A 14,199-nucleotide genomic window follows, 5' to 3' on the forward strand; every position below is an offset into this window, starting at 1 on the left:
TATCCATCTGCCAAAATTAAATTTTTATCACTGATATGAGGTATCGATGCCCCTATATGTTAAGGGTTGAAATGTTTTTGTGACCCATTAATTACAGAGAAAATTATGCTCAAGGACCAAATTAACAAAATTGTTATTCCTTAAGGATCTTGAATGTCTAAAATTATTGTGAAGGCACATGACCTTGTTTGTAAAATTAAGTAATACATGAAGATCAAACTGTCCTTATGTTAAAAAAAAAAAAAAAGGGAAATGGTAGATATAAATTCTTGGCCGAAGCTGGAATTATAAATTTGTGGTAACAGCTTTAGAATCTGCATGATTTAGACCCCCAACTGACAAATTCAGGGTAGCTATGAAATTAAAGACTTTATGAAACAGAGCGGGGAGAAAAACACGCACGCACACAAACAGCTTTTCACTTGCTTAGGAGCAACATTCACAAAATGAATTCTCAGTAATCAAAATGTTCTGTTTCTGAATGGAAAAATGAGTGGCTACGGAGCAAATGAGGTATTTCTCAATTGAGTCTTTTTCAAAACTTCCTTCCTAATTGTATTTGGTACTTCACAAATAAGGAAATTGTCAATTTTGTCACTTACAACATTGTCTTCTGAATTATATTTTCAAGATATAGATATTTTCAATCAAGTCCACCCCAAGTAAAACTATCATAAGTAATGGTCCCTCACATATGAGTATATCTGAATTTGATAGAAAAAAGAGATGTTCGATAATAAATAGGTTTATGTAAAGAACCAATTGAGAAATAGTCAAAACTGAGAAACACTTCATGTACGAGGTGAGGGTGCTGAATTGAAAAATAAACCAGAAGATGGATTTGACACCGTGATTATGTAAGAGTTAATATTGTACCACTGTACAATAACTTCCTTCGGGGTTGCTTCATTTAAAACGGGGTGTGATGCTTCATTTAATGAGTTATATTAGGAAATAGCAGAAACATGGACTCGATAAATTATAAAACATTTTAAGTAAAATATAATCTGAACTCCAGTGCCTCAATCAATCTTTTATTTTAAAAAAAAAAAGTTATTATCAAGAAGGTTGCGTCTGGTTCACCGAATACTGCCTACATGTTTTACTTAAAAAAGATAATTATCTAGGACGACCCTACCTCCTCATCACGAAACACGTTTTTTATTTTAAAAAAAAAAAGAAAAAAGAAAAAATAAGCCGTACCAAACGCTCTCTCATTAATATTTTTAATGATTAATATAATCTTTGACAACATACTTATCCTTTCTTGCATCAAAATTCCCCATTCAATATGTGACAAGGTAGATTCATTATGTGCTAATTTTTTCTGGGATTCGGTAGATACCAAGAAGAGGATGCATCTTTGGGCTAGGAATAAACTTTTCCAGCCTGTGGATACGGGTGATTTGGGGTTAAGACCAGCTAAGATTTGTGAACAGAGCCTTTCTTGCCAAGTAAATCTGGCGGGTAATCTCTTCCCAAGATTCTTATTTGCTGGCCATAGTCTTAAAAGTCAAATACTTCAATTTAGATAGCCAGTCAATTATTAAACTTCCATATAACTCATCCTAGATATGGAAGGGCATTGCAGAATATGCTGATATATAGGACGAGCATCCCAATTAACCACCACCTTTGGTGGCCTATTCAGCAGGATCTGATACAATATTTGAATATTAAGTTTGTATCGCATCCGTTATTGCATACTCCCCCTTTGTGGAATCCAGTTTCATGGAATTCCTCCCTCATTTTTAAGATTTATCCACCAGATATAGCTCGTTCCATTCTTGCTCAGTCTATTTCCCTCTTAAATCTTCCTGATCAAATTATCTGGTCTGGCAATAACAAGGGCATCTACTAAGTTCGAGATGGAACTTATTTACTTTGGCAAGCTGATTCTCACAATCTGGCTCCAACTGTTGATGATTTCTGGCTACTACTTTAGAGGTTGAAACTTCCTCTCAAACAATTGTTATTCATTAGGAAATTGCTGCATAAGGCCTTACATTCTGTTGATATTCTAAGGCAGCATCATCTTAACATCTGAAGCCTCTGTGTATTTGGCTGTGAAGAAGAAAAGAATCTTTTACATCTTTTTTTAACTGTTCTTTTACTTGGGCTCTTTGGTTTGGAAGTTTATCCATCAGAATTTCTTTCAATTCTTCTGAGAAATTTGCTTCTTGACTAAAAGTTACCTTGGCACAATTGTGTCAAGATCAATTGCAGGATGTTGCTTATCAAATTACATGTCTGCTCAATATTATCTTGAAGACTCGGAATGATATTCTTCATCAAGGCAAAGTGGCCACACTCTTCTCAGTACTTTATGATGTCAAGCAAATTTGTTCCATTTCCAGGTTAGCTTTTGTAAATTGCCACAGCACTCAGCATTATCCTCAAAATAAAATTCAAATTATCGAGGATTTTTACTTGCATCCTGATGTTCGGAACATAATTCTCTTCAAATATAGAAAAGTCCAATATCATTTTTGCCATGGAATGATTTATCATCAAGCTACATGTTATTATTTGGAGAAGCAATTTATTAGCAGGTCCAGTTTTTCATTCCAAATGCCTTAGAGCTAGACTGGATAAAATCTGTTGGCCTATTGGACGGAATCACCAAAACTTCCATTATTTATACATTGTGTGCAGAAGCAGCCCATTCAGCTTTCAGGGACAACTCTTCTTCTTCTTCTATTACTTGGCAAGAGATCCTTGCGCTTCTCTATAATTTTAGTTCTTACGATGTTGATGTTGTTTCTAAATATTTCTTTTTTAGGCTTAACTCTTGTAATGTAGGATATCTTAGTTACTTTACTTTGTAACCTTTCATTATTAATTTTATCATTTTGTTGTGTTTCAAAAAAACAAAAATTTGATCCTTCAAATTTACCCTCATTTTGATGTTGATCTCTCAAATTTCAAACAATAGGCTTTGGTCCCTTTAAGACAAAATAGTTCAGGTTCTTATTGAATTATAAGAATATTGTTTTAAATGAAAAGAAAATTAAGAGACCAAAACATATGGCTTAAAACTTAAGAGATTAAAATTAAAATGAAAACAAATTTGAATGTCTAAAAATTGTACTCCTTCAGTTCTTAATGTAAGACCTATTTAACTAATTTGATTATATTAAGAACTAAATAAGTTAATTAATTATAAAAAATATGACATGTTTTTTATGAAACATTATAATCATTTTCCTTAATATCCTTCCTCGCTTTCTTATTTGGTTATGATTAAGGGAGTATAAATAAAGATAATTTAGAAAAAACTGATATATATGAGAAATAGATCTCATTTTTAAGTCTAAAATTAACTTAACAATTAGGTCCTATATTAAGAACTGGAAGAGAATTAACCATTTTCTTTATTAAAAATAATAGCAGACACTTAGCTTAGCTTAAACAAATTTAATCTTCAAAAAATGCCTTTACCTTACGTTACCTTACATCTACCTAAAGACAACAGTCAATGCTAGGAGGAGCCACCAAATACTACGTCATTTTTCTTTTTAACTCTTCATTGTCATCAACTCACCCTTTTTAACTGCCAAAAGCTTGATGAGTCTTTAATAGTTGGAGACAAACGATTGCTAAAAGATGGAGACAATTGTATTGAATGAGACTAATGCAAATGTAGAAGGTGGAATCACATTCAACCAATTACGAAGAATCAAACGTACTGATATGCCAAGCTTTAAGATGTTTTCTTCACAAAGTCACACATTCGAATTCTTAGAATTATAAAAGATAAAAATAACTGAATGCCCTGAAATGAAAATATTTTGTCCAAGACTCTTCAAAACAACAGAGTTGTTTAAAGTGAAAATAGAAGAGCATGATGTGGAATGGGAGGATGAACGATGCTCAGCAAAGGTACGATATGATCCCCCTGACAAATATTGTTTAGAAAAATGTATATTCAATGACCAATGAAATAGAAAATTGATTATATCGTGCGCCTATGCCAACGTCGTCTGTCTTCAAAATTTCCCTTTTTCGTGAGGCTCTAACTAATATTATGATTTGGCAATGCAGGATGGCGTTAACATGTAGAAAGATAAGTCCATCATCCATCTTATGATGTTCAGTTTGTTAATTTTAGGATTTTGTTGCTAAAGAATTTTCTCTTTTCTGAAACTGTTTGTATCTTTTACTTACTGTCTCTCTAGTTTTCTCTTGTAGCAACTTACTATAATATCAACACTGAAAGGACCAAACATAAAAAGAAACCTTGCATTTTATTTTTAGTCCTCTATATGCCAACTTCTCTGCTCTTTAAATTATTTGTATCTTTTTGCAATGTTTGATTGTGCTTTGTCACTTAAAAATGGAGTTTCTCATTGGAATTCATTTCAATACTTATTTTCCAGTTGCGATTATTGTAACACCAACAGAACAACTTCATATATTAAGGGGTGAAACAGGGGAGCTATCTTTGCCTTGCTTCAAATTGATCATACTACTATAGCTAATGACATGGATATACGTAGAATTTAAACATAGTCTTAGTAGTCTTCTTCTTGTCCTTTTTTGATTAATTTAGGTGTTGTTGGCGGTGATGTTGACACTTGAAGAATGTAGACAGACCTTGGTTCAATGATGCTTTTGTTCAGTTTTGAAATTATATATTTTAGTAGTTAAATATATGTTTAATTATTTGATAAACGAGATTCTTTTTTATCACAAACAATATTCCTCCCGGTAAATTGGCTGACGAATGACTTGACCCTGATTAAAACTTTACTTTAAGGCACGGTTTCTTTTACTGTGTACTACTCTGATGTATGAAGACTTTGAAAATGGTGTGTTGTGATTCTGAAGTTCTACATTAAGCTTACTTGCTATGATTTTATTTGGAGGTGGAAGCGAGAACCCGCTAAGGTACAAATAACGAACTATTTAATTTTAGTTTTACTTTGAAACTTTTTTATGACATTTCCTATCGGAATAAATATCCGGTTTGAAAGCACGTGGCAGGAGATGTTTATGGTGGTTGGCGAGATATGAAGTTTGATACTCTACGAGAGAGATCAAGGAAAAACGTATTAAAAAAATGAATTCTCAGTTATCAAAATGCCCTGTTTCTGAATGGAGAAACAGAGAAGAACAGAGTGAGTAAGTTATTCTAGGAGTTTTCATATGAAGTGTACAAGAAAAACAGATATCCGATGATAAATAGGTTTATCTAAAGAACCAAAATTGAGAAACACCTCACGTAGGAGATGAGGACCGCATTGAAAAATAATTAGGGAGATACACATGCTTCGCCAACCTTAGTACAGCTAGTGAGACGATTACCGCCTACTTTCACCAACAGAGATGTTAAGGACGAGTTTCTGGACTTTGATTTGACTCATTAGGTTCGAAGACTTCTTTTCCGAAGCCTACATAAACATTCATATAAAACACAATCCCAAATTACCGGATTTGATCGTACGCCATTGGTGCCTCCATGTTTCCATTTTTCAAGCATTCTAGTTTCGATATATGTATGCCTTAATCTTTATGCCTTAATTGCCGATGAGTGATAGGCTCTACTATTGTCTCATGAATTTTTCAAGCGTTCTTGTTTTGTTTTGCTCAACTTTTCTACGGCCATACTTCGCTGATGCAATGACATATTCTTGACTTTCATAACAGCCCAACAAAAGAAAGGAAAAGAAGCAGCCTCTTCTTGTTATACTACCTTCTACCTCTCATATTTTTTCTCAATTCATTTTGTTTATCATATTTATCTATTTTTTAAAAAATAATTCTTATATTTATAATAATTATATATATTAAAAGTCCTTTTAAATAATAGTTCTAACTAATACACGTGATTATCAAGAAAATTTTAAAAAAAATAACACTTTTTTATTACAAATAATTAATTTAATAAATTTTTTTAACTTAAATTAATTAACTAACTATTATATTATTATATTAAGAATCGAGATAGTATTTAAAATAACGGTGCGTGCGGCACTCTTGTTTTATTGTTTCTGCAAGTCCTCTGTTTGCTAAGTAGGCTCTTCTTTTGTTCTATTTTTTTCTTTGTTCTCACTTTCAGTTGGTGTAAACTTCTCTATTCATTCTCTTCAATTCCTCTTATTGACTCTCAAATCAAAAGGAAGAAAGAGAGCTCACTTAAATAAATATCTGTCTCTATCTCAAAGGCAGTGGGAAACAAATTAAATATGCTAGCATCATTATTTTGCTACATACGTATCTTTTCTATTATTCGTTTTAGTTGGGGGCATTACTCTTTTGCTGAATAGATCTTGGATCGTAGGGTAAATGTGGTTGGGGGGGCACCTTGGATATTTGATTTTCGCCGGTGGGCAGCACTAAGGATCTGAAGGAGAAAGTGAAGGAACTGGATGAGATAACAAGGCATATATGTATAACAATTGTGTGAAGAAGAGATAGTCAGCCATAAGGTGTGTTCAAATTAATTATTTATGCACATTTTGTCTCTTGTTTTAACCTGTGTTCAAATTAATTATTTATGCACATTTTGTCTCTTGTTTTAACTTGTTACAATACTTCAGACTTATGCTATGAAAATCAATTTCACTAGAATTACTTTGTTGATTGTTCTTTGAAAAAAGGGAGGGAAAAAAAAGAGTTACTTCGCTTAGGATCCTATTTTGCGGCTTTTTATTCTTTTAATTAATATAGTTTTAATAAACTTGACAATTTACTTTCCCGACAGTTATGGCTTTAAAATTTTTTTACTTATCCCGAACGAATTCAGGATGTTTGTTTTCTTAATAGAGTTATTGTTTTCAGTATTTACGACGCTTGGATATATCAGGAAACAAATTCCAAAGAATGTTTCATCTTGTATAGATAGTGTTGGAAGTATTTGATCTATATATCTGAGTTAAAACGAGAATTTCTTTCCGGTACTGAATTAAAATGCGAAGTTGATTAAGAATGTGTTTATATTGGATGATTAATTAATTACTGGGGTGATTTTTCTCTCGGACGCAAAAAAAGTGCTACTAACACGAAAATAAAAATTGTAATAATACAGTTACCATCAATTAAATCATAAAAATTCTAACAATGCTAAGGTGTAGTGCATGTTTATTATTTAGGTTCTTAAACAGCTCATCAAAGTTATTTTATTTTTATCTTATTTCCTCTTAATAGGCGTGAATTCCAAACTTAGAGATGTTGGAATTATCTAATTTAAACAGCTCAATTCCTTATTCATAGTGCAAAACTGTGGATTTCACGCGCTCAAGTTCTTAATCAAGATTCTGTTGCTTGCTTCTACCTTTGCGGAAGAGGATACTCCCTCAGCGCCCAAACTGCAGCCGTTGAGAAGAGGGCATAATGTGCCACATCATTATGCTATTGAAAATATGAAAAATTTACCAGCTTTGAAATATTTTTCAGGAAAAATCACCAAAAAAAAAACCCTTAAAATTATGAAATTGCAAAACAAATATTTAAATTAATAAAATTGTTGTCAAAAACCAACTCTTAAATATGAATTATAAAATGTTAGAGAAAAGACCAAAATACCCTTTTCTTCTCTATTTTCCAATCTCATTCTCTCCTCTCCTCTTTCCTCCTCTTCTCCTTCTTCTTCCTTCTCCTACTCTTTTTTCTCTTCCTTACCACTCACCAACGCTCATGATTTTTATTTTTCCATCTATGTTCTTGCATTTTGATTTTTTTTTTAATCGATGAGGATATAAACCCACTTAAAAATTTGTTATGAATATGTTGGTTTATATTTGTTCTTACTGTAATTCCGGACTGGAAGATGTTTTACATCTTTTAAGGGACAGTGAGTATGCTAGAAGCTCGTGGCAGCAGGTGACACTATTCTTCTTCTTCTTCTTCTTTTTCCTTTTTGCTGCTCAACGACGTGACTGGTTTGCCATCAATTTAAAAAGACTCGGAATTAATGTAGATGGGCCATGGCATTTGTTTTGGGAAGTGCCCAGAAGTTATAGACTTGAAGAAATAATAGTATTTTTCATGAGAGTTTTGTGAAGCCTTCGAACACAAACTTGGTCATTATGCAATCATGGAAGGGTTTTGTACTGATTCAGGAAATGAATTACTGTAAAATGCTCAAATTGCAAATCATAATTTACTCATTAAAAAACCCGCAAACATGAACCACATTGGAATAATTTGTCTTGAATTGATTTTTATGTCTAAAAATCTTGAATTGAATTGTTACTGAAGCATCAAACTATTAAGATCCTTGTTTTGCTTGAACAAGAAATTCAAAATGATTGCTGTCAAACACATACTGATTTTCTACTATCAGTGATCACATTATTGTTATTTCCCAATAAAGACAGGTCATTGATAGTTAAATTGTGAAAATTGATATTAACTTATGTTTTAGTAAAAATTCACATTATTTTCACAATTTAGTTGCCAATAACAAGTTTAGTATCAAAAATAATAAGTGTTAAAAAGCTATTCACAACAACTTAAATTGAGTCGAAATTGACATTATCTCTACAATTTAGTTATTAATGATAAGTCTAATATGAAAAATAACTAGTCTATTAAAAATTAGATACTAACTTAAGCTATTCACTAAGCTGTAAACTACCTTATGTGAATGATACCTACTCATAGTTCAACTAATAAATTTATTTTATCTAGAATAAGCTTGAGGTCATTTTAATAATTAATTTAGAAATTTGTTCAATCATTATAGATAAGTATGTTAGCAAAACAGATAAGGCAAAAGCTTGGCAATATGCTAAGACCTGGTTCTGATAATAAATTTGACGACTGTGAGATCAGATGGAAGGCTATGGCTAAATCTTCGCAAATATTTATTGAAAAAAATATTAGTAAAATTCGGTGAGAGTTTCTAATGTTTTAAAAATTATTAATACTTTTTTTGTGGGGCCAACAAATTTCTGAATCAATTATTAAAAAGGCCTCAAACTTATCCTAGATTACATAAATTTATTAGTTCAACTATGAGTAGGTATTATTTACATAAGGTAATATACAACTTAGTGAATAGCTTAAATTAGTATTTAATTTTTAATAGACCTATTATTTCTCATACCAAACATGTCATTTACAACTAAATTATGAAAATATTGCTAATTTCTACTAAAATTTAAGTTCTTATGAATAGCTTTTCAATACTTATTATTTCTCATATGAAACTTGTCATTAGCAACTAATTTATGAAAATAATGTTAACTTCAGCTAAAACTTGTGTTATTGTGAATAATTTTTTCATACTTGTTATTTCAAATACTAGATTTGTCATTAGCAATTAAATTGTAAAGATAATACTACTCCGGTCCTAATTATAAAACTGATTTTGTAGTGTAAATTATATTACAAGATGAGTCTTATATTTAGGATCAGAGGAGTATCAATTTCTGCTAAAACTTAAGTTATGAATAACTTTTTAAACATTTGTTATTTTTCATACTAGATTTGTTATTGATAATTAATTGTGAAAATAATGCTTTTAAGCATAAAATATCTCTTAAACTGTTTAATATTTGTGTGTGTTCGTATACGTATAGCAGAAAGCAGTTATCATTTATCAACCTGAGCGATCATCTCGTTCAATTTTCCAAGGGGTCGAGAGAAAATAAAGGAATTTTAGTGTCCACTTATCATGCATCTCTATATAATTCGAACAATCAATGTTCCAGATTTAGCTCTCGCAGCAGGTCGACCTCGCCAATCAACACTTTCATTAACAATGAACACTTCTGCTTCTTCTTCGAACTTGTTTTGCATATTCAACAACTTGACAAAATTACTACTATTACACACACACTTCTGTGTATAATTAATGAACGAGGTGCTGACGGGTGTACAAGGTCAAATTGAACAGAGAAATACTGATGAAGAAAATAATGAGAATAAAAGGATCTTGATAAATAAGGAAGATCGAGCTAACACAATTGTTAGATGTTAATACAGAAGAGAGAAGTGCAAAGGTCTTGATGAAGCACAGTAGCACCGGAGGCCTTGAATGTTTATAGATTGCAGAGAAAAGAGAAGGATGAAAAGAGGGAGAGGAAGAGAAAAAAGAAAGAGAAGAAAAAGGGGGTGTTTTAATCTTTTTCCTAACATTTCATAATTCATACTTAAGACCCAGCTTTTGACAACAATTTTGTTAATTTAAGTACTTATTTTGCTATTTCATAATTTCAAGGGTTTTTATTTGTGATTGTCCCTATTTTTTAAGAAGTTTTTAGCATGGAATATCCAGTTTTTTTTTTTAACACCTGCCAAGGATTTATGAGAGGTGCAACCTCTCCACGAAAACACTCAGACGAGTTCAGAACTATATTTATCTTCAGGAAAAACTCAAGTTTTTGTATACATAAATATGATAATTGAAAGAAATTCATATGAACAAATATATTTATCCAAATAGTCATATGAAATTCTACAATAATCAGAGTAGCAGCAAAAAACTAATAAATACCTCTCTTCATGTTAGATAGTTTGAAAAAGCAATTCATAATGCTCTTGGTCTTGATCTGGATTAGAGTAAAAATTATTCAAATATTGTCAGTAGAAAAGACACCAGGATCTCTTTTAACTGGGAGGTGGGCACAATGATGAAACTGGGAAAAAGCCGTCACCAGTCGAGGAACCTCAAGAGCCATGAATTAGGGTTTTTTTTTCAGATGCTCACTCACTCAGTCAGCTGTCAAAAATTAACCCACCATCAAAGTCAAGAAATGACTAAAAAGAGCTGAATCTAAAACTCTACCTGAACTAGACCTAACAGACTAATAGGCCATGCTTAGCATATTTTAATTAACACAAAAAATAATATAATATAATACATATAATTAAAATATGTTAAAGTTGAAACATGGTAGCGTTAGGTGCACCAAACACCACCTCATTGTCTTATTTAGGGGGGGAAAAAATGTCAAGACATAGAACCAAACGCTTCCTCAGTCAAGGTTTGATGAAAAAAAATTACACTAGGAGGCTGCGCCTGGCTCCCCGACTACTGCTTCCATGTTTTATTTAAAAAAATAATTATCTAGGCCGTCGCTACCTCATCATGAAACACATTTTTTCCAATAATAATAATAATAATAAGCCGTCCCAAAAGCTATCTCATTAAGATTTTTTCAGGGTTAATATAATTTTCAAGTTTATCTTAATTTTGGTTGTGGTCTTTAAGTTCAAACTCTAGGTTTTGATCCTTTAAGGACAAAATGATTCAGACTATTATTGAAATATAAGAATCAATATTTTAAATGAAAAGAAAATTAAAGGATCAAATCTTATGACTTAAAATTTGAGGAACTAAAATGAAAACAAATTTAAAAAATTAAATTTTTTAAAAAAAAAATAGCAGAGCACTTTAGCTTAAAAAAGCTGAATCTTCAAAAAATGCCTTTACCTTACGTCTAACTAGATAAAAGACAAAAGTAAATGCTACAAGGAGTCACCAAATACTACGTCGTTTTCGTTGTTAGTTGCTGTGGGTTTCACGCTTCATAATCATACAACGTGATTTTGCAGTACCTTATGTCTTAATTATAAGTCTTATTTATAAACTATAAATAAAATCTTAAGAACCGTAGGTAGTATTATTTAGCTGTATTCAATTATAGTCGCTATATCATTGAATCCTCTAGCCCCAAGAGACCTTGGCGTCCCCAAAAAAAGCTTCCTATCTACGTCCTCTTTTTTGGCCAGAAAAAACAAGTCAAAACTCTTAGGAAGGAGCACCCAACATGAATCTTAAAAAAATGCCCACGTTAAAGCTACCTTTTTCTTTTTAATTGCTGTGGGTCTCACACTTCATTGTCATACGACATTCAAATAGGCCATTTTATTTTTTTCCTTTATACCCTCGTCTGTGCGTGTGTTATTTAATTATATACCATGTGTTTTGCTTTTTTTTTTTAAGAACTATATTGAGATCCCAAAAAAGGAAAAAAATTACTAAAAACTTTCAATAACACTCTAAGCAGCTTATAATGACAAGTTTAGAGTATAAAATGATAACTTCTGGTATTTGTTTTGTAATTTTTTTTTTGGAATCTCATTGTAATTCTCCTTTCTTTCTTCCCCTATTGCCTGTGTATTTCTTTTATTAATATATAAAAGACAACCACTTCAATTGATATTGGACTTGATAACTATACAAAATTTGAATTTGAATTTTCATAATTAGGTAGTATTATTTGATTTAAAAATTTTACAGTATTTCTAATTTAAATATATTTTATCCATTAAATATAATTTTTTTGCTATTATGATAATTTAAAATTATTATATTTTATAAATTCATATTTTTAATTATTTTTTGTTATTTAATAAAAGTCATACTCATTTTGGTCATACAAACTAAACTTACTTATCCAACCATAATCCAAACAATTTTCCTTCTTTAAAAACTAACTTTTATAAAAGTCAATCCAAACATAAATTACGTTATTCAATCTAATATTTTTAAAAATCAGATTGAAAATAATTTTTTTTTACCACCAATCTAAACGAAGCCGTAAAAAAAGGCAAGCACTAAATGTGAATTCGAAGGGGATTATGGATTTTTTCCCCAATTTAATTTAGAGTAAAGAAAGGGGGCTGTGAAGTTAATTTAAAGGATTTTTTTAATTTTAGTATATGGATGTAATTTTAATATGAAATAATAAAAATTTTAAATATTAGGAAAAGATGAGTGATCCATTTACAAGTTCTTGAAATCAGTATTCTTGATGTAATTTACTAAGTCACCTACTCATTATGGTAATTCTTTTATTAATTATAATTTTATAGGTAATTTTCACAACCCAAAGCATCACTTTTAAATTTGGAGAATATCACCATGATAAGGGATGTGTTTTTCCTAAAGTGAAAACTCTTTATGTAGAAGGCTCTCAGAATGAAGGGATAACCTTTCCCTGTAACTCTCTAAGAAGATTTCCCAAGTTGGAAAAGCTTTATGTGGAGCATTGTTCCTTTGAGGAGATATTTCCCTCACACAACCATATTCTTGATTTTATGGGGAAAATCCCACTATTTCAGGAATTATGCATTGCCTATTTGGACCAGCCCAAGAGCATATGGAAAGATGATTCTCAACTACCAGTAATGCATCAAAATCTGAAATACACTGAAATCAAAAGTTGTTGTAATTTGGTCAAGTTGGCACCATCCTCTGCTTCATTTCAAAAATTGAGAATGCTGTTTGTACCCATATGTGATCGGCTCATCCATTTAGTGACAAGTTTGACTGTTAAAATTTTGGTGAGTCTTCTATTTTTTAAGATAAATGGTTTGCTAAAAAATGGAAGAAATTGTAATGAATGAGACCATTGAAGATGTAGAAGGTGGAATCACATTCAACCAACTCCAGAGAATCGAACTTACTGATATGCCAAGCTCGAAGATGTTTTCTTCATGAGGTTGCACCTTCGAATTTCCAGAATTAAAAGTGATACAAATAATTGGATGCCCTGAAATGAAGAAGCTTTGTCCAGGAATGTTGGAAACAACAAAGTTGACTAAATTGAAAATAGAAGAGCATGAGATGGAATGGAAGGATAAAGGAGACCTTAAAAAACAGTAGAAATGCTATGCTCATCAAAGGTATGATATATCCACACTAACAAATATTGTTACGAAAAATGTATATTTAATTATTAAGGAAATAGAGAATTGATTATGTTATGCTTATGCCAACTTCGTCTTTCTTTAAAATTACAGTTTTTTAGGCTAACCAATACTATGATTTGGTACTGCAGGATAGTGTTAATATATGGAAGGTTCAGTCCATCATCCATGTTATCATTTTCAGGCTGGTTAGTTTTATGATTTTTTCCTGCTTATTGTCTATCTTTTTCTCCAGTAGTTATTATGAAATCAATAAAAGCCTCATATATGAAGGGAGGAAGCATAATAAAAACTGGCGTCTTTTTTAATTATTTGTATCATTTTCCTACATTTGTCTATGCTTTCCTATCACTAAAAAATAGAGTTGCTTGTTGAAAATTATTTAAATATTTCTTCTCCAATAATAGTTACTATAATATCAACAAATGCTACATATATTAAGGGATAAAACAGATCGGGGCCAACTTTTTGTGCATGTGTTTTTTAAACTTTATATATGTCAATTTTTCTTTGTTTCTATACATTCTCTCTATTGTATCGATTGAGTTAGTGAAAAAAAATAAAGTGAACATATTTTGCTCATTTTGAAAAGAT

The sequence above is a fragment of the Neltuma alba genome, unplaced genomic scaffold, assembly GCF_004799145.2.
Source record: "Neltuma alba isolate B1F8T4 unplaced genomic scaffold, ASM479914v2 tig00012452_pilon, whole genome shotgun sequence".
Classification (NCBI taxonomy): domain Eukaryota; kingdom Viridiplantae; phylum Streptophyta; class Magnoliopsida; order Fabales; family Fabaceae; genus Neltuma; species Neltuma alba.